The sequence below is a fragment of the Macaca mulatta genome, chromosome 15 (genome assembly GCF_049350105.2).
Source record: "Macaca mulatta isolate MMU2019108-1 chromosome 15, T2T-MMU8v2.0, whole genome shotgun sequence".
In the NCBI taxonomy this organism is placed as follows: domain Eukaryota; kingdom Metazoa; phylum Chordata; class Mammalia; order Primates; family Cercopithecidae; genus Macaca; species Macaca mulatta.
This window is the reverse complement of record NC_133420.1, coordinates 71,344,751-71,367,653: the sequence shown is the minus strand read 5'-3', so window position 1 is coordinate 71,367,653 and position 22,903 is coordinate 71,344,751.

Below are 22,903 nucleotides of genomic sequence, written 5' to 3'. Positions count from 1 at the left end.
GCCATATATGTATGGATATATGTATAGCATTACTCAATTAATATGATTAACAGTTTATAGATTAGACAAAACTGAAGATTTATATACTAAATATAAATATATATATATATACACACACACATATATTTATTTACTTAGGACTTTGTAAAGATAGCGAAACAATGTGGAAGGAATAGGACCTACAAAATAAACTAAACTCTGCATATCGAACCATTAAGAAGTATTTTATAATGTGCAGTTATTCCTTCTCATTAAAGTTCGGGTGACCCTCTCTATTTTTATGCAAACTACAGTACAGTCACTTTTCTGGTCTGGTCCTAGTCTCTATCACTTATATTCCATTGCAACCACATTCTGTGGTAGTCATCAATGCTTCTCACAGAATACATCCAGCTTTCCACTTTCCAGACAATGACAGACATTTACTATTTGAATATCTTGTAGTATTAGAATTGTGGCCAATTCTAATGAAGGAGTTTTGAGCAGAAGGGACATGTGTTACTTCCAGGTGAATCAAACTACCTGTGGGAAATTGAACAAAGTATTCTTTTTTCTTAGGGATGACTATTGGATCAGCAATACTCCAGAGAGTGACTTCACCAGACTGGGTCCCTGGATGATGACAGAGTCCCCCTGCAGTACAATAAAAATGTAGTGTGAATGAGGGATACATCTTTGTCTTTTGAGCCACTAAGATTTGAGATATAGTTACTGCAGCACAATCTAGTCTTTTTTGATTAATATCTATGCAGTGTTACATTTCACTCTGGTAGACACCATTTCTTATCAGATAGGTCAAATATATTTACTAGTTATGAAGTGTTCCCAGTCTTTGCTGCTCTTATTTCAAGTTCCATCTTTAAAGTACAGAACCTTTGAGTTCAGACTATATAGCAACCTACTAAATGAATTTTATTCCCCAAGGATTTTGGTTACTACTTGTTGTTCCACAAAATTATACAAATACACAAAATGCTAGCAATATGTGTGAGATTATATATTATCCTCTAAAATAATGCCCTCTGAATCCTAAGCAAAGAGGACAAAGCTCAAGGTACCACACTAACTGACCTCAAACTATACTATAGCGATCCATAACCAAAACAGCATGGTACCAGTACAAAAACAGACACATAGACAAATAGAACAAAATAGAGAGCTGAGAAATAAAGCCACACATCAGCAAGTATCTGACCTTTAACAAAGCTGACAAAAGCAATCAGGAAAGGATCCCTGTTCAATAAATGTTACTAGGATTACTGGCTAGGCATATGCAGAAGATTGAAACTGGACCCCTTCCTTACACCATATACAAAAATCAACTCTTTAAGATAGATTAAAGACTTAAATGTAAAACCCCAAAGTATTAAAACCCTGGAAGACAACCTGGGCATAGAAATGAGCAAAGCTTTCATGACGAAGATGCCAAAAGCAATTGCAGCAAAAGCAGACATTGACCAATGGGATCTAATTAAACTAAAGAGCTTCTTTTGCACAGCACAAGAAACTCTCATAGTAAACAGACAACCTGCAGAATGGGAGAAAATTTTTGCAAACTATGCATCTGACAGGGGTCTAATATCCAGCACCTGTAAGGAATTTAAACAAATTTGTGAGGAAAAACTCAAGCAACCCCATTATAGAGTGGGCAAAACCCATGAAGACACTTTTCAAAAGACATGCATGTGGCCAACAATCATATGAAAAAAAGCTCAACTTCACTGATCATTAGAGAAATGCAAATCAAAACCACAATAAGATACTATCTCACAACAGTCAGAATGGTTATTATTAAAAAGTCAAAATAAAAAAAAAAAAAAGATGCTGGTGAGGTTGTGGAGAAAAAGGAACATTTATACACTGTTGGTGGCAGTGTGAATTAGTTCAACCACTGGAGAAAACAGTGTGTCAGTTCCTCAAAGGGCTAACAACAGAAATATCATTCAACCCAGCAATTCTATTATTGGGTATATACACAAAGGAATATAAATTGTTCTATTATAAAGACACATGCACCTGTATGTTCACTGCAGCACTGTTCACAATAGCAAAGACATGGAATCAACCTAAATGCCCATCAATGATAGACTGGATAAGGAAAATGTGGTACATATATACAATGAAACAGTAGGCAACCATAAAAAAGAATGAGATCATGTCCTTTGTGGGAACTTGGATGGAGCTGGAGACCATTATCCTTAGTAAACTGATGCAGAAACAGAAAAACAAATACCCGAAGTTCTCACTTGTTAGTGGCAGCTAAATGATGAGACACATGGACATATAGAAGGAAACAGACACTGGGGTCTACTTGTGGGTGGAGGTTGGGAGGAGGGAGAGGATCAGGAAAAATAACTAATGGATACTGGGTTTAATATCTGTACAAAATAATCTGTACAACAAACTCCCATGACACAAGTTTACCTATAATATAACAAACCTGCATGTGTACCACTGAACTTAACAATTAAAGAAATTAAAAATAAAACCAAATAATGCCCTATGTAATAATCCCATAGCTTTGACTGCATAGGTGTTTCATAGGCCATGATGATATGTAGAGGAGAAGTGAAAAATGTTTGGACTGAATGCATTCTGGAAGACTGTCCCATTTCATACAAAACCTTTCACCTACTGTTGTTCTGTCTCACACCAATAAATGAACCTTGACTATAACTACTGTTTGTGGCCATCCTGTAATAACAAAAAAGTAGATTAAATATCTACATAGCATAATGTAAACAAGATTGAAAAAATTTTAAGACCATCAGATCTTCTTTGCTTATGTACAATTTGGTAATTATCTTTTACTGTGCTGTTTTTTTCTATTTTTGTAGACACTCTCAAAGCACTGGAAAATTACCATATGCATCAGTAGCATATGTAATGATGAAATTATTAAGATACTGAAGTGACTGTCTCTTGAAAATATACCTACCACTTGCTGTTTCATGAGGCTAGTAGGCCTATATTTGGAAGAAAATGTCTTGCATTTGATAGTCAGATGCTTCCAACAGATACAATCTTGATAGAGAAAAACCAAGAGTGTAGTGAATATTTTCAAGGAATTAGGAATCGCCACAGTAAATAGAAAAAAAAGAGACTAAGACTAATATGAGGTAAAAAAGGCTAATGCTGACTACCTATAGTTTTTCATAGAATTTTTTTAAAAAATAATAAAATGGAAGACTTTGGAGCAGTCATTGATGTAACTACTAATTGAAAGTGAAACACGAATGCCATTCTTAATATCCTAATTATGAAAGTCATTCCTATGGAGCTGCCATTTTTTCTTCTCTTTGTATCATTAGTATCTTTTCCATTACCTCCTACAACCAAGGATCATATCTTTAGCTGCTTGCAGCCTCCATGAACTGCCCTCATGCTTTCCATACAAGAATGGGTCCGGATGGTTCTTACACTTCCCAGCCAGAGTCCAGTGGATTTCTTCACAATATTGAGAAGTATGTCTATCATTTCTGGAGTATTTCTGTTTTACCTAATCCATTTGAGAATGAATGATTTTTACGTACTAGTATCTTCCTTTTTTTTTTTTTTTTTTTTTTTTTTTTGAGACGGAGTCTCGCTCTGTCGCCCAGGCTGGGGTGCAGTGGCGCGATCTCGGCTCACTGCAAGCTCCGCCTCCTGAGTTCACGCCATTCTCCTGCCTCAGCCTCCCGAGTAGCTGGGACTACAGGCACCCGCCACCACGCCTGGCTAATTTTTTTGTATTTTTAGTAGATACGGGGTTTCACCGTGTTCGCCAGGATGGTCTCGATCTCCTGACCTCGTGATCCGCCCACTTCGGCCTTCCATTCTATTTTTGGTTGTTTATCATGAATCAAATGAAACACCCATTGGGCATACAACTGACTTTTATTGGTGACCCCATGTTTTTATAGGAGCAGACCTATGAACAAAAATTTGACAAATTCAACCAAATTATTGTTGTTGCTTATTATTATCATACAATCCACAACTACAGGATTTTGGGGACAATATTGTGTTTATCTAATTATTTTATTTAGAATAATTTATGTAACATTACATTAGGAGGTTAAAACTGGTTTGGGCAAATAATGAAGGTAAACTTCTATTTTTTTAAGAGAAATTTTAGGTGCATCACAAAATTGAGTGGAAGATACAGATATTTCCAATGTAGCCTCTGCCTCTACACATACATAGCCTCTCCATTATCACTAAGCTCCCACCAGGAGTGGGTGAATTTTTTTTTTTTATAATAGATGAAGCTACACTGACACATCATTATCCTTCAGAGTCCATAGTTAACATTAAGATTCATTTTTGTTGTGGATTTTATGAGTTAGGACAAATATATAATGACATATACCTAGAATTGTAGTGTTATAGAGAGTAGTTATACTTCCCTAAAAATCCTGTGCTCTGCTTATTCATCCCTCTCTCCCTCAGAACCTTTGGCAACCAGTGATCTTTTTTTTTTTTTTGAGACCAAGTCTTGCCCCGTCGCCCAGGCTGGAGTGCAGTGGCGCAATTTCAACTCACTGCAACCTCCACCTCCCAGGTTCATATAATTGGAATCATATATCATGTAGCCTTTTCAGATTGGCTTTTACTTAGTAATACATAGCCAAGTTTTTTCCATGTCTTTTCATGGCTCCATAGCTCATTTCTTTTTAGTGCTGGATAATATTCATTGTCTGAATGTGTCACTTTTTTTTTTATTCATTCATCTACTGAAAGACATCTTGGTTGCTTCCAAGTTTGGGTAATTATGAATAAAGCTGCTATAAATATCTGTATGTAGGTTTTATTGTGGACACTCATTTTCAACTTATTTGAGTAAACACCAAGGACTGTAATTGCTAGACCATATGGTAAAAGTTGGTTTTGTAAGAAACTGCCAAACTCCCTTCCTAAGTGGCAGTACCATTTTGCATTTCCACCAGCAATGAATGAGAGTTCCTGTTGCCTCTCATCCTAGACAGCATTTGGTGTTGTCAGTGCTCTGGATTTGGGCCATTCTAATAGGTGTGGTATCTCCTTGTTGCTTTAATTTGCATTTCTATGATGGCATATGATGTGGAGCATACTTTCATATGCATTTTAGCCATCTGTATATTTTCTGTGATGAGGTGCCTGTTCAGGTCTTTGGCTCAGTTTTTAAATTGGGTTGTTTCGTTATTGTTGTTGACTTCTAAGAGTTCTTTATATATTTTGTATAATAGTCCTATCTGATATATGTGTCCTGCAAACATTTTCTCCCAATCCGTGCTTACCTTTTCATTATCTTGATGGTGTCCCTTCAGAGAAGAAAGTTTTAATGAAGTCCAGCTCATCAGTTCTTTCACGATTTATACCTTTGGTGTTGCATCTAAAATGTCATTATTAAACCCAAGGTTGTCTAGATTTTCTCCTATGTTATCTTCTAAAAGCTTTTATAGTTTTGCATTTTACATTTAGGTCTCTGACTCATTTTGAGTTAATTTTTGTGAAGATTCACAAAAGCTTCACAAAAGATTCATTTTTTTTTTTTGCATGAAGATGTTCATTAATTCTAGCCCTATTTTTGGAAAAGACTTTATTTTCTCTATTGTATTGCCTTTATTCCTTGGTCAAAGATCAGTTGACTGCATTTATATGAGTGTATCTCTATGCTCTTTATTCCGTTCCATTGAACTATCTGTCTGTTCTTTTGCTAATATCACACTATCTTGATTACTGTACCTTTATAGTAAATCTTGAAATCAGGTAGTGTCAGTTCTTCCTTCAACTTTATTGTTCGCCTTCAATATTGTGTTAGCTGTTCTGGGTCTTTTGCCCCTCCATAGAAACATTAGAATCACTTTGTCAATATCCACAAAATGACTTACTGGAATTTTGTTTGGGATTGCGTTGAATCTGTAGATAAAGTTGGCATATTGGCAATTGCTTTCATCTGAATGTTCGTGTTTCCCCAACATATACATTGAAAGATTTCCCTTATGGTGATGATATTAAGAGATAGGGCCTTTGGGACATGATTTAAAATAGAGCCCTCCTGAGTGGAATTAGTGCTCTTACAAAAGGCAGCTTGTTTGCCCATTCCCCATGTGAGTACACAGAGAGAAGTTACCACTTATGAACCAGGAATTGGGCCATCACCAGACACTGAATCTTTAACCTCCAAAACTATGGAAAGTAATTTCTGTTGTTTAGAAGCCTCCTAGTTAATAGTATTTTGTTATAGTAGCCTGAAAGGACTATGATAACAGTACTGAAAATTCTTATTCATGAACATACACAATCATGGCATCTGTGGACAAAGACAGTTTTATTTCTTACTTCCCTATCTGTACACACTTTTTTTTCCCTTTCTTATCTTTTTGTATTATCTAGGACTTCTATAGTATGATGTTGAAAAGTAGTGGTGAGACGGATTTTCCTTGCCTTGTCCCTGATCTTAGTGGGAAAGCTTGGAGTTTCTCACCATTATGTAATGTAAGCCATAAGGTTCTTTTTCTTTTTTTTGTTTTAAATAGCCTGCCTGCCTGCCTGCCTGCCTGCCTGCCTTCCTTCCTTCCTTCCTTCTTTCCTTCCTTCCCTCCTCCCCTCCCCTCCCCCCTCCCCCCTCCCTCCCTGCCTCCCTCCCTCCCTCCCTCCGACAGCCCACTGGAGTGCAGTGGTACAATTGGAGCTCATTGCAACCTTTGCCTCAGGGGTTCAAATGATTCTTGTGCCTCAGCCTCCCAAGTAGCTGGGATTACAGGTATGTACCACTACACCTAGCAAGTTTTTGTATTTGTAGTAGAAACAGGGTTTTTCCATGTTGACCAGGCTGGTCTCAAACTTCTGGCCTCAAGTGAACTGCCTGCCTTGGCCTCCCAAAGTACTGGGATTATAGACTATCATTTTCTTATGTTTGTCTGATTTTAGTACAATGCTAATGATAGTCTCATAGAATGAGTTAGGAAGTACTTCCTCTGTTTCTAGCTCCTAAAAGAGAATTGATATAATTTTTACTTAAATGTTTAGTAGAATTCACTGGTGAATCCATTTGGGCCTGATGTTCTCTGTTTCAGAGAGTTATTAAATATTGATTCAATTTCTTTAATAGATTTAGGCCTATTCACATTGTCTATTTCTCCTTGTATGAGTATTGGCAGACTGTCTTTCAAGAAGCTTGTCCATTTTATCTATGTTATCTAATTTGTGGGCATCGAGTTATTCACAGAATTCTTTTATTATCCTTTTAATGTCCATGGGATCTGTAGTAATGGCCCCTTTTTGTCTCCCCTTGAGGAGGGCTTCTCTGTGAATAAAGCCAATAAAGGAATACAGAGTAAAGAGAGATAGTTTACTAATGTACCACTTAAGCACCTATATCCAGCCTTTACTGAGGTTTACTATCTGGAGTATGTGAGTAATAAATTCAATTTTTTGTCATCTAAAATATTTTGAATTAAGCTTTTACACCTGCAGACAAAAAAGCCCTAAGTGATATACTTTATTTTTTATACAAAGAATCTAAGAGCCAGAAAAAGTAAGGTTTACAACCCTGGGTCAGAATCTAAATCTCAATCCATTTAGTCTACAACTCCTTCCATTTTACACCCTCCCTCTTTAGAAGGGGTCTCTTAAACTTGCAATTTGAATAGCTGATGTTTTCCATCTTGCTACATGTTCATTTTGCATTCACTGACTTTATCAACTTCCTTGTGTCACATACAGAATGAAGTTCGCAATCATTCATGCTCCTGACACGGAGGCAATAGAATTGACAGATTCAGAAGGAATAAAAAGATGTCCTTTATTTCTGGGTGTTTGTCTTGTCAGAAATAAATAAGGTTGAGCTTTGATAGAATACCCTGTAAATAATTCTTAGGTGGAATATTCAGAACACTCCATTTGCCAAGTCTATGACAGCTATTATAAATGGAATGTGTGCTTTCCCCTATCTAAATGAACTTTATAAATCAAACTTTTAAATCTTTTTTCTAATATGAAGACTTAAAAATATTTCCCTTAGAAATTCTAAAGCAAGGGAATTCTATACAAGTTATTTTGATAAAAATCTGACCACTATGTTTAATTATATAATTCTGAATTTTAGAAAACACAAGCTACTATTCCATAAGTAAAAGGCATATGAAGCTTAAAACAGTCTTTGATTTCCCAGTATGTTCCTATTTTTGTATCAATATTAATTTAGTAGTTTCAATCTCCCATCAGGCCAACTCAAGAAAACCATTTGGCTGGTGGAACTCTGAAAAAGTTCATCTTGACTTAGAGATAAGTATTGCTGAGGATTCTTGTTGCTACATTTTTGATCCAACATAACAACTTGGGGAGGCACTCTGAATATTAAAGTGAATTTGTCTTTTATAGTGCTTGTAAATGAAGCTCGTTCAGCCAACAGCAAAGGCAAATGCAGTTGCAGAATTTCCTGCTGGTTTTCTGCTTTTATAGCGTCATAATCTTCAAGGTGGCTTCAAGATGGCACAAGTGTGAAAGGAGTCAATTGCCTGTGAATACAGCAAGAGTGCCCCAAGCAAAAAAAAAAAAAAAAAATCAAACAATAACAAATCCAAGCAACATGAAACACAAAAGCAAAAAATAAAAATTCTGATTTTAATTAAGAATTTCTATTTCCCATCCCATGTATGGTTGATGGAAGACAAGAAATGACTTTTGTTCCAACATTTTTCCTTATACTTCCATGAATATAGCTTCTGTTGTTTACTTCAAATGCCATTTAAATTCTTTTTGAGATTGATGTTTGGTGTACTCATCACTGTTTTTTAAAAATAGGGCTGAAGCTGTTCTGCTTTCAAATTGCATTTGTTTTTTATATGAATGGTGTTTCTTTTTGAACTAATATGTAAATCTTGCCTTCTGAATTGTATGTAACACTTGGGGGCTGGTACTTGGCTGGTAACAGTTAACTGGGGAAGGAGGAGTTCATCTGGCATTCGGATTACCCAAAGTTGCAGTCAATGGTTTGGCAGAGGCAGACCTAACCATACTGCAGATGTGGTAGTTTGTTGAGCAGAGGGGTGCTGGAGATCAAAGTGTGCTTTCAATTTACAGATGAAACTCAGTCCTCAAATGAAGTTTCCTGACACTACTCCTGTTTTTGTATTGCCATCATCCTCCGAGTAACATTTGGAATAAGAGTATGGTAGCTTTAAGATTGACCTGGGTCCCATTTGAGCTTCAGAATGAGGGAGTAAAGGCAGCCACATCTTAATGGTTCCATCAGTTTTACGGTTTGGGGAGTCATAGAAGCAGGTGCTCCTGGATTGCAATTGCCACCTTCTGTGAGCTTATTCAGTAGGAGGGGTGAAATTAGAAGAAATATTCCATGGCACTCGAACCCAGTTACTTTGGTAGTGATTAAGAATTGCTGGAGTGTGTGTGTGTGTGTGTGTGTGTGTGTTTGTACATGTTTGTATGTGTTTTATGATAAATAGTTAAGAAATTTTGATGGAATGGAGAGAGAGGACCCCACCAAGCAAGCCTCTTTATATATATATATATTTACATATATATATATATACACACACACACACACATATACACACACACACCAACGTTAAAACATATATGTATGTGTATGTATATACATGTGTATATGTGTATGTATATATATATATAGCTCTAAAGATACCTTTTATTGAACGTTACCAGCTGGTTTGAATTATTACTTACAATATATTCCTTTTTTCTCTAGAAGTTCTTATTGGTTCTCTAAGACCTTAAAACATCCTAAAGGAGTATTGATATGCCTAATTAGAGAGGTAGAAGAACTAATATACAGAGAGGATGGAGACCTTCTTTGTCATTGATTGCTTTGATGCCTAGCAGCCAAATCAGAGGCTGCACTCATGTCAGAGATGACAAAATGCAAATCATATGGAAGGAAGAACAATCTTTTGTATTTTGATCCTCTTGTGAAGTGCAGACCCTAAAACACACAACACCAACCTTAAACAGGACATACGAAAGGAAATATTTTACATGTGTCTGAGCAAGGAATAGCACAGACCGATTTTGCAAGATCTGAAGAGTAGGCTTGCTCACTTTGATGCATCACTTTTCCTAGAAAAGTGTTGATTCAGGAGATGCTTTGGAGAGTGCAGGAGGCAAAGTCTATGGCTTACAATGAAATCAGAAGAACATTCAGGCTCGAAAGGTTTAATGAGATCTTTAGAATGCCTTTCTTTGCTTTGGGCATGATGTTGCTGAAAATTATCTTCAGCTGTTTGCTGATATATGCAGGTCTTTGTTAATTCTGGGTAGCTGGCATCATGGCAAATTGGGAAACTGAATTGCTCTAGTAATTTAACATTTTGGCCAACAGTTAAACACCTGTTTTCTCCCAACATTAGGATCACCTCACTCTGTGTCTCTGTCTCTTTCTGTTTCTCTCTCTCTCTCCCTCCTCATTCTCTTTCTGTCTTACCTTGCAGGATTTCTTTTGGGATGTCCATAGGGAACAAGAACTTTGGAAGAACAAGGTTGCTTGACTGACAAGAAGGACACCTTAGCAAAAATGTATACTATATATTTTGTAGATGTTTCACAGTCCAATTATAGACCAAAAGAAGAAAATAGATCAAGCAGAACTTCTCAGCAATCAGCAATGAAATAGGCTATCCTAGAAGACTGGGAGTTCTCCCATCACTGGAAATTCAAGTCATCTACAAGACATTTTGTGGACATGTTATCTCACGTCCCTTTGGTACATATCTTTTTTATATATATATATATGTAATTTATATGAGTTCTATTAATAGTTGCTGCACACTCTCTTCAACAATTGGAACTGTTAGTCTTTTTAGTTTTAGGCATTCTGGTGGGTATGGAGTGGTATCTCACTGGTTTTAATATGGATTTCTATAAAAAATGATTATGTTGAGCCCTTTTTTGTGTGCTTATTGGCCATTTTAATTTTCTTCTCCAAAATGTCCATTTAAGATGTTTCTCTATTTTCTGAACTTTTCATTATTAAAGTATAGGAGTTTCTAATTTATCTTTGATACCAATTCTTTGTCAGATATATGTTATGTGAATATTTCTTTCCCAGTCTATCACTTATCTATTTACTTAATGATGTATTTTAAAGGGAAATTTCTTATTTCAATGAAGTCTAATACATGATTATTTTCTCTCATGATTATTATTTCTGTGTCCTGTGGAAGAAACATTTCTGACATCTAAGTGGTACTCCTATCTCCTTTTAGAATATTTCTAATTTAATCATTGACATTCAGATTTATAATCCAGCTCAAATAAATTTATGAGTATGGTGTAAGGTAGGGGTCAAAGTTCATTTATTTCCTTTGTGCTCGTACTGGTTTTTGTCAAGACTGATTTTCTTATGGATTGCTTTGGTGTCTTTGTCAAAAATCAAATGATCGTATAAATGTGGGTCTATTTCTAAATTCATTATTTTGTTCCATTTGCCATTGTGTTGATCATTATCCAATACCACACTGTCCTGTAACTTTATAGTAAGGCTTGGCATTGGACAGTATTTGTCTTCCAACGTTATTCTTTTTGAAGATTGCTTTAGCTGTTCTAAGTCATTTTCATTTCTATTTCCATATAAATTTTAGAATTGGCTTGCCAATTTCTACAAATAGCCTATGGGAATTATGATTGGTATTATATTGATTCTATAGATCATTTGGGGGAGAACTGATATCTAAGCAATATTGAATCCTAAAATTCATAAATGTGGTTTATCTCCTTTTCTATTAAAGTTTTAATTAGTCGCTCTCAGCAGTTTTGTAATCTTCAGTGCAGAAGTCTTACAGGTATTTTGTTAAATGTATTCCTTAGTAAGTATGTTCTATTTTTTGTAATAGAAATTGTAAATGAAATTATTCTTTTAATTGAATTTTCCAGTTGAAGATACTGATATACAACAATGTAATTTATTCTGAATATTGACCTTAAATCCTGCAACTTTGCTAAACTTAGGTATTAATTTTAGTAGTCATTTTATATATTTCTTAGGATTTTCTGCATAAGCAATTATGCCATCTGTGAGAGAAGTTTTACCTCCTTTTAATGGTCTATTTAATTTCATTTCTTTTAGCCTTATTGTACTACTAGGATCTCCAGGAAAATGTTGAATAAGTATGTTGAGATTGGACAGCCTAGCCTTGTGCTAAGTTTCAAGAAGAAAACCTTAAATATTTCCCTAAGTATGATATGAACTCCAGATTTGTTATAGATGGCTTATTTAGAGGAAATTCTCTTATTTTTGTAATAGTTTAGATGTTCTATTATGAACGGGTATTAAACCTTGTCAAATATTTTTTCCAGCGTTTGAGATAATTACATAAATTTTCTCCCTTATTCTATTAATATGATGAATTATATTGATTGAGTTTTGAATGTTAAGCCTACCTAGCATTCCTGGGACAATCTTGCTTGCTGATGATGGAATACCATTTTTATATATTGCTAGATTTGAAAATATTTTTGGGCAGTTTTTGTGCCCATAAATTTATTTTTCATTTTAAAACTCCTTTAAGAAAGTGAACAGTTAAACAAAAACAATTATCTGTCATGGGATTTATGACATATATAAAAGTAAAATGTTTAATAACAATAGCTCACATAATGAGGTATAGATGGGACTATAAACCTGTAGAGATCATACCTTTTATATAACATATAGATTTAAAGTAAAATTGACATATAGTAAAGATGTATATTACAAAGCACAGCGTAACAATTGAAACACAAAATAAAGAAGTAAAATCAATTAGCCAATAGTGGAGAACAAAAACAGAATCCTATTAAATACTTAACCCCAAAGAAGGCAGGAAAATATGGAAAAGTAAAAAACATATAAGTAGAAAACAAAAAACAAAATAGTATATTTAAGCCCAATGAAATTGATATTTATATTAAATACATATAATCAAAACATTCTAGCTAAAAGAGATTATCAGATTAGATAGAAAATACCAACAATGAGCATGAGCGACACAGAAGACTGGTGATTTCTGCATTTTCAACTGAGGTACTGGGTTCATCTCACTGGGGAGTGCCAGACGATCGGTGCTGGTCAGCTGCTGCAGCCCGACCAGCGAGAGCTGAAGCAGGGCGAGGCATCGCCTCACCTGGGAAGCGCAAGGGGGAAGGGAATCCCTTTTCCTAGCCAGGGGAACTGAGACACACAACACCTGGAAAATCGGGTAACTCCCACCCCAATACGGCGCTTTAAGCAAACAGGCACACCAGGAGATCATATCCCACACCTGGCCAGGAGGGTCCCATGCTCACGGAGCCTCCCTCATTGCTAGCACAGCAGTCTGTGATCTACCGGCAAGGCAGCAGCGAGGCTGGGGGAGGGGCGCCCGCCATTGCTGAGGCTTAAGTAGGTAAACAAAGCTGCTGGGAAGCTCGAAAAGGGTGGAGCTCACAGCAGCTCAAGGAAACCTGCCTGTCTCTGTAGACTCCACCTCTGGGGACAGGGCACAGTAAACAATAACAAACACAGCAGAAGCCTCTGCAGACGCAAACGACTCTGTCTGACAGCTTTGAAGAGAGCAGTGGATCTCCCAACACGGAGGTTGAGATCTGAGAAGGGACAGACTCCCTGCTCAAGTGGGTCCCTGACCCCTGAGTAGCCTAACTGGGAGACATCCCCCACTAGGGGCAGTCTGACACCCCACACCTCACAGGGTGGAGTACACCCCTGAGAGGAAGCTTCCAAAGCAAGAATCAGACAGGTACACTCGCTGTTCAGAAATATTCTATCTTCTGCAGCCTCTGCTGCTGATACCCAGGCAAACAGGGTCTGGAGTGGACCTCAAGCAATCTCCAACAGACCTACAGCTGAGGGTCCTGACTGTTAGAAGGAAAACTATCAAACAGGAAGGACACCTACACCAAAACCCCATCAGTACATCACCATCATCAAAGACCAGAGGCAGATAAAACCACAAAGATGGGGAAAAGGCAGGGCAGAAAAGCTGGAAGTTCAAAAAATAAGAGAGCATCTCCCCCGGCAAAGGAGCGCAGCTCATCACCAGCAACGGATCAAAGCTGGACGGAGAATGACTTTGATGAGATGAAAGAAGAAGGCTTCAGTCCATCAAATTTCTCAGAGCTAAAGGAGGAATTACGTACCCAGCGTAAAGAAACTAAAAATCTTGAAAAAAAAGTGGAAGAATTGATGGCTAGAGTAATTAATGCAGAGAAGGTCATAAACGAAATGAAAGAGATGAAAACCATGACACGAGAAATACGTGACAAATGCACAAGCTTCAGTAACCGACTCGATCAAGAGAGAAGAATCAAATCGACGCAATTAAAAATGATAAAGGGGATATCACCACCGACCCCACAGAAATACAAACTACCATCAGAGAATACTATAAACACCTCTATGCAAATAAACTGGAAAATCTAGAAGAAATGGATAATTTCCTGAACACTTACACTCTTCCAAGACTAAACCAGGAAGAAGTTGAATCCCTGAATAGACCAATAGCAGGCTCTGAAATTGAGGCAATAATTAATAGCCTACCAACCAAAAAAAGTCCAGGACCAGATGGATTCACAGCTGAATTCTACCAGAGGTACAAGGAGGAGTTGGTACCATTCCTTCTGAAACTATTCCAATCAATAGAAAAAGAGGGAATCCTCCCTAACTCATTTTATGAGGCCAACATCATCCTGATACCAAAGCCTGGCAGAGACACAACTAAAAAAGAGAATTTTAGACCAATATCCCTGATGAACATCGATGCAAAAATCCTCAATAAAATACTGGCAAACCGGATTCAGCAACACATCAAAAAGCTTATCCACCATGATCAAGTGGGCTTCATCCCTGGGATGCAAGGCTGGTTCAACATTCGCAAATCAATAAACATAATCCAGCATATAAACAGAACCAAAGACAAGAACCACATGATTATCTCAATAGATACAGAAAAGGCTTTTGACAGAATTCAACAGCCCTTCATGCTAAAAACGCTCAATAAATTCGGTATTGATGGAACGTACCTCAAAATAATAAGAGCTATTTATGACAAACCCATAGCCAATATCATACGGAATGGGCAAAAACTGGAAAAATTCCCTTTGAAAACTGGCACAAGACAGGGATGCCCTCTCTCACCACTCCTATTCAACATAGTGTTGGAAGTTCTGGCTAGGGCAATTAGGCAAGAGAAAGAAATCAAGGGTATTCAGTTAGGAAAAGAAGAAGTCAAATTGTCCCTGTTTGCAGATGACATGATTGTATATTTAGAAAACCCCATTGTCTCAGCCCAAAATCTCCTTAAGCTGATAAGCAACTTCAGCAAAGTCTCAGGATACAAAATTAATGTGCAAAAATCACAAGCATTCATATACACCAGTAACAGACAAACAGAGAGCCAAATCAGGAATGAACTTCCATTCACAATTGCTTCAAAGAGAATAAAATACCTAGGAATCCAACTTACAAGGGATGTAAAGGACCTCTTCAAGGAGAACTACAAACCACTGCTCAGTGAAATAAAAGAGGACACAAACAAATGGAAGAACATACCATGCTCATGGATAGGAAGAATCAATATCGTGAAAATGGCGATACTGCCCAAGGTAATTTATAGATTCAATGCCATCCCCATCAAGGTACCAATGAGTTTCTTCACAGAATTGGAAAAAACTGCTTTAAAGTTCATATGGAACCAAAAAAGAGCCCGCATCTCCAAGACAATCCTAAGTCAAAAGAACAAAGCTGGAGGCATCATGCTACCTGACTTCAAACTATACTACAAGGCTACAGTAACCAAAACAGCATGGTACTGGTACCAAAACAGAGATATAGACCAATGGAACAGAACAGAGTCCTCAGAAATAATACCACACATACAGCCATCTGATCTTTGACAAACCTGACAAAAACAAGAAATGGGGTAAGGATTCCCTATTTAATAAATGGTGCTGGGAAAATTGGCTAGCCATAAGTAGAAAGCTGAAACTGGATCCTTTCCTTACTCCTTATACGAAAATTAATTCAAGATGGATTAGAGACTTAAATGTTAGACCTAATACCATAAAAATCCTAGAGGAAAACCTAGGTAGTACCATTCAGGACATAGGCATGGGCAAAGACTTCATGTCTAAAACACCAAAAGCAACAGCAGCAAAAGCCAAAATTGACAAATGGGATCTCATTAAACTAAAGAGCTTCTGCACAGCAAAAGAAACTACCATCAGAGTGAACAGGCAACCTACAGAATGGGAGAAAATTTTTGCAATCTACTCATCTGACAAAGGGCTAATATCCAGAACCTACAAAGAACTCAAACAAATTTACAAGAAAAAAACAAACAACCCCATCAAAAAGTGGGCAAAGGATATGAACAGACATTTCTCAAAAGAAGACATTCATACAGCCAACAGACACATGAAAAAATGCTCATCATCACTGGCCATCAGAGAAATGCAAATCAAAACCACAATGAGATACCATCTCACACCAGTTAGAATGGCGATCATTAAAGTCAAGAAACAACAGGTGCTGGAGAGGATGTGGAGAAACAGGAACACTTTTACACTGTTGGTGGGATTGTAAACTAGTTCAACCATTATGGAAAATAGTATGGCGATTCCTCAAGGATCTAGAACTAGATGTACCATATGACCCAGCCATCCCATTACTGGGTATATACCCAAAGGATTATAAATTATGCTGCTATAAAGACACATGCACACGTATGTTTATTGCAGCACTATTCACAATAGCAAAGACTTGGAATCAACCCAAATGTCCATCAGTGATAGATTGGATTAAGAAAATGTGGCACATATACACCATGGAATACTATGCAGCCATCAAAAAGGATGAGTTTGTGTCCTTTGTAGGGACATGGATGCAGCTGGAAACCATCATTCTTAGCAAACTATCACAAGAACAGAAAACCAAACACCGCATGTTCTCACTCATAGGTGGGAACTGAACAATGAGATCACTTGGACTCAGGAAGGGGAACATCACACACCGGGGCCTATCATGGGGAGGGGGGAGCGGGGAGGGATTGTATTGGGAGTTATACCTGATGTAAATGACGAGTTGATGGGTGCAGCACACCAACATGGCACAAGTATACATATGTAACAAACCTGCACGTTATGCACATGTACCCTATAACTTAAAGTATAATAATAATAAATAAATTAAAAAAAAATACCAACAATATGTATTCCGTAGGAAACCCACTTAATCCTTATGGTAATATGTTGTAATTTTTACTTTAAACAGTCATATATCTTTTAAAGAAAAAAAATTCTATATCTATCTAGATATCTAGATAGATAGATAAGCTGAAGTTTCTACTTTTAGTGAAGTCCAATATGTCACTTTTTTCTTTTTTGGTTATTGTGTCCTGTGTTCTGTTGAGGAAACATTTGTCTATCTCCAAGTGGCACCCATCTTTTAGGGGGGAAGACATATTTTCTGATTTTAACTCCAGCCTTGTCACTATACCATGATGAAATTCTGCATATAGTAGTGTTGTGTTCACTGTCAAGTGCCATCATATTACTTGACTTCAAATTATACTACAAAGCTACAGCAACAAAAACAGCATGACACTTGTCTAAAAATCGACACATTGATCAGTGGAACAGAACAGAGAACCCAGAAAAAGTCACAGACCTACTGAACTTTGAGAAAGTTGACAAAAATATACAATGGGGAAAGACATCTTATTTAATAAATGGTGTTGGAATAATTAGAGAATCATATACAGAAGAATGAAACTGGACCCCTATTTTTCACCATAGACAAAAATTAACTCGATGGATTAAAGACTTAAATGTAAGATCTAAAACTATATAAATCCCAGAGGAAAACTTAGGAAAACATTTTCTGGACATTGGTCTAGGCAACAGATTTATGATTAAATCCCCAAAAGGACATGCAGCAAAAACAAAATAGAAAAATGGGACTTAAACAAAAAAACCAAAACAACAACAACAAAAAATTAGCAACAGAGTTAACAGACAACTTACAGAATGGGAGAAAATATTTGCAAACCATGCATCTGACAAAGGGCTAATATCCAGAATATACAAAGAACTCAAACAACTCAACAAGAAGAAAACATAACTACTCCATTAAAAACTGAGCAAAGGACATAGACATTTTTTCAAAAGAACGCATACAAGCGGCCAAGAAACATGTAAAAAACTGCTCAACATCACTAATCAGAGAAATGCAAATTAAAACCGTAATGAGATACCATCTTACACCAGTCGGGATGGCTATTATTTAAAAAAAATCAAACAGTAAGAAATGCTGTTGAGGATGCAGAGGAGAAAAGGGAACTCTTATACTCTATTGGTGAGAATGTAAATTAGTACAACCTCTATGGCAAACAGTATGCAGATTTCTCAAAGAACTAAAAATAGAACTTCCCTTTGGTCCAGCAGTTCCACTACTGGGTATCTACCCAAAATAAAAAAAAATTTATTAAAAAAAATACCTGCGCTAGTCCAGGCAGAGTGGCTCACGCTTGTAATCCCAGAACTTTGGGAGGGTGGATCACCTGAGGTCGGGAGTTTGAGACCAGCCTGACCAACATGGAGAAACCCATCTCTACTAAAAACACAAAAAAATTAGCTGGGCGTGGTGGCGGGCACCTGCAGTCCCAGCTACTCGGGAGGCTGAGGCAGAAGAATGGCGTGAACCCGGGAGGCGGAGCTTGCAGTGAGCAGAGATGGCGCCACTGCACTTCAGCCTGGGCCACCGAGCGAGTCTCTGTCTTAAAAACAAACAAACAAAAACCTGCACTCATTTGCTGTTTGCAGCAATGTTCACAATAGCAAAGTCATGAAATCAACCTAATTGTTCATCAATGGATGATTGGATTAAAAAAATGTGGTACATACACGCGATGGAATTCTACTCAACTATTAAAAAAAAGAAGATATGAAATCAAATCTTTGGTAGCAATATGGATGGAACTGGAAGCCATTATCCTTAAATGACTCAAATAGAAACTGAAAAACTGGATGTTCTCATTTGTAAGTGGGAGCTAAACAATGGGTGGGTACACAAGGACATACAAAGTAGAATAATAGACACTGAAAACTCTAAATAGTAGGAGGGTGAGAGGCGGTGAAGAATGAACTATCACCTATTTGGGTCCAATTATTTGTGTATGGGTACACTGAAAGCTCAAATTTCACCACTATGCAATATATTCATGTAACACCAGTGCACTTGTATACATAATTTCATAAAAATAAAAATTTCAAAAAAATTTAAAAAAGGAAATGTGACACCAGAGGCAGTGGTTCACACCTGTAATCCCAGCATTTCCAGAGTCTGAGGTGGGTGGATCACGAGGTCAGGAGGTGGAGACAACCCTGGCTAACATGGTGAAACTTGTCTCTACTAAAAGTACAAAAAAGTTAGCTGGGCGTGGTGACACGCACCTGTAGTCCCAGCTACTTGGGAGGCTGAGGCCGGAGAATCACTTGAACCCGGGAGGTGGAGGTTGCAGTGAGCCAAGATTGCGCCACTGCACTCCAGCCTGGGAGACAGAGCGAGACTCTGTATTAAGAAAAAACAAACAAAAAAACAAAAAACAAAAAAACCCCACAATAAAAGGAAATGTGTAGTTCTTTTAAGGAATCTTACAACTTCCAGTCAGTGGTCACTAGGAGATTAGGAATCATATCGTCAGCAGCTGGGCATCCTTGCCATGAGAGAGTTCCAGTTCAGGTGTCTGACTTCTATGAATGATGCCTGCAGCCATTTTTCCTGTCAGGACCGAGTCTTCAATGGCAGATGCTAAGACTATTTGCCTCTCTCTCTATTCTAGGCCTGTTCCCCACAGACACTACCATTTCACTAAACAATTGATAAAAACGTACTACGTATATAAATGTTTACAGCACAAGTTTGAGTTGGTGTGCTCTCCTCCATCAGGGGAGTGAATATTAGCTGGACCACGATGTAGGAGACTGGGAGTAAGACAAGGTGATGGTAAATGGGAAAAAACCTTCCGTGAACAGCTCTTGTAACTCAATTTGGCTTTAGAGTGAACTGGGGATGGTATAATCCGGTTTTCTAAATCACAAGTGAATAGAAGCGAGTTTCATTTTTCCCCCTAATTTAGCAGCATTTTTTTTTTTTCCAAATGAATCTTACACAGAACCCTATTACTAGAAGAGATCAAGTCTGACCTGCTCTGTAAAAGAAGGTAGATGGCTTAGAAGCCACTTCTTATCCTCGGTGACAGCCTTGAACGGTCTAAAAGGATAGCAAAGATTCTTCTTTGACAAGGTATAGAAAGAAATCCAGTTAAATCTACATTGAGCTATGTTTAACCTAGCTGATGAGCTACAGTAAAAACAGCAACCAATATATCCCTAAACCAAAACAGAAAAGATTGATAAAGTCACTCACCTACATAAAGTTTCAAATTGTGTAATGGTAACAAAAAAAGCTAAAAGACTACAACACTCTAGTAAAACAAATTTTCAACATATAAGACAATGGACTAACTCCCTTACTTCACTAAGTGCTAATACAAATCAGTAATAAAAAGATGAGCAACCTTAAAAACCAAACAGGAAAAAGCGGAGAAAAGGTAATTTACAGAAAAAAGAAATTCAAATACTTAAACATGAAATGAAGCTCAACTTCACTCATAATTAAGGATATGCACAAAGTAACAATGAGATATCGTTCTTCCTCTTCCCCATCAGATGGGAAAATATTAAACTGTTTAATGATATCCATAGCTGGTGGTAAAAGGGTTAATAAAAGAGTAAAAGGGTCAAACTTTGTTGCTGGGAGGAAATTGACACAGTCTTTCAGGGGAGCAATTTAGCAACATCTATGAAGATAAAAATAATCCAGCATTCCATGTGCTAGGTATTTATTCTATAGCTATGTTTGCAAAAAAAAAATTGCAAATACATATCTTTCCAAAGACCATGTGGATCCTTTCTTCTGTACTTCTCATGCTTTCTCCCATGTGAAGGGACCTCTGCCAACATAAGACTCAGGCCTTTCCTTGTTCCCGCATTCACTCCTCCCCAGGGAAGATGGAGCAATCTCTTTAATTTGTGAGCTTGGAAGGAGAAATAGACATGTGAGTCTCTGCCCCTGCCTTTCTCCCTTTCTAAGGAAGTTGTCTAGCTGAGGAGAACAGGCATGCCACTCTGCCTCCTCCATGTTGTAATATATGTTTGTGTGTGTGTGTGTGCGTGCATGTGCTTGTGGGAGAACAAATCTTACTGTGGGGGTAAATCTTCTGATTTGGGGTTGAATTATTAGGAAGCCCTTTGCAGATAGATTTAAGCCACATTCTCTAATACCAGCTTCACAGTATTGAAACAGCATTTTGGCCTTTGTATGCCTTAGTCTTTTTATCTCTTTCTTATTTGACAGAGAACAGAGAACAAGGGAGGGACAAAAAGGTTAGTCCTTGAGAAATATAAAGGAATGAAATTTCAGGTGCAAAAGGAATCAAAGTTATTTGTCTTGGCAGATTAATGTGACCTTCTGTTGGATAATGAGCTGTTTTTCTAGAGTTCTGCCCTATCTTTAATTGCTACAACTGAAATTGATAGGTTTTAAGCCTATTTTCATGTGGTATTTTAACTTCAGCAAGATGATCCAACTGGTGGCATCTTTGTCCACAGACCAGTGGTTATTTTTATATGGGCCACACCAGCCTACTGCAGGCACTTATGGGCTTTAGGGAAGATGCAGGCATCAGCAAACATGCCAGCCTCAGCAAGCACTCACCTCCCTATATCCACAGTCTTCCAGAGAGCTAGTTTTGCACAAGAGGGATCATCTTTGTAATAAACCTTGACCCTTTTACAGCCAATATTAATTGAGCATCTACTTGGACACTGGTGATTTGGAAAGTGGTAGGAAAAGAATACAATAGCTTTGGTTAGGAAAGATAATTAACCATACCAGAAACCCTAGTTTACTCAGTTACTTATATGTCTGAGGTGGACTAGACATGGAGCCTAGTCTCCAACATATATCATCTATGATTAGGGTACTTCTTTTTCTTCCATTATGCATGCCTATGCCTTGTCAGAGCAAATAAGACAATGCTACCATAATTCTGTGTCAGTGTCTGGCTCTGCATTTGTATCACTCTGCCTGAGCTGTCCTCTTCCACCTCTGCCTATCCAGATCTCTGGGATTCTTTAAGACCCAAGTCATATCCTGCCTCCTCCTTGACGCCATTCCTGATTGTTTACACTTGTCTTCTTCTGTGAGCTCAGAAATTCATAACAAAGGGTCTTATATTATTGCTTTAATTTATTATAGACCAAAAATGCCATGGAGGCAGGATTTTATTTTGTATTTCTTACCCTTCTCTCCCTCCACCAACAAATCACTGTGCTTCGTAGCTCTAAGAGTACTCTATGATTATTGGGTATTTTATAACTTCATAATTGAGCAGATTATGAATCAATTATATTTAAAATTTCAAACATAAAAAGAAAATTTTAATTTTCCTAGCCCTGATGAAGAACTATTTTTATTTTCCTATACTGTATGACTTACCATTCTTTGGTCCCTGGTCCCATTGCAGATCTACATTGTAGGTAGCAGTCTAAATTTTGCATTTTTCTCCTTAATGTATCATCATCAATGAGTGCATGCATCCCTATAATCTTCAAAAGTATCATTACTATTAGTTGCATAATTTTCTAGCTTGCCAGTAGGTGATAGTCACTATTCCATTCCCGTATTATTGAGTGTAAAGGTTATTTTTAGTTTTTTACCACAGTGCTACAATTAACATCTTCAAATGTGTAGCTTTTTGGTTCTGTTACATTCTGAGGATAAATTCTTAGGGTCTTGTTGGATTCATGATAGATGTTCAATAAATAAATGCTATTGATTTTGTCCCCAAACATTTTTGAGTAACTTCAT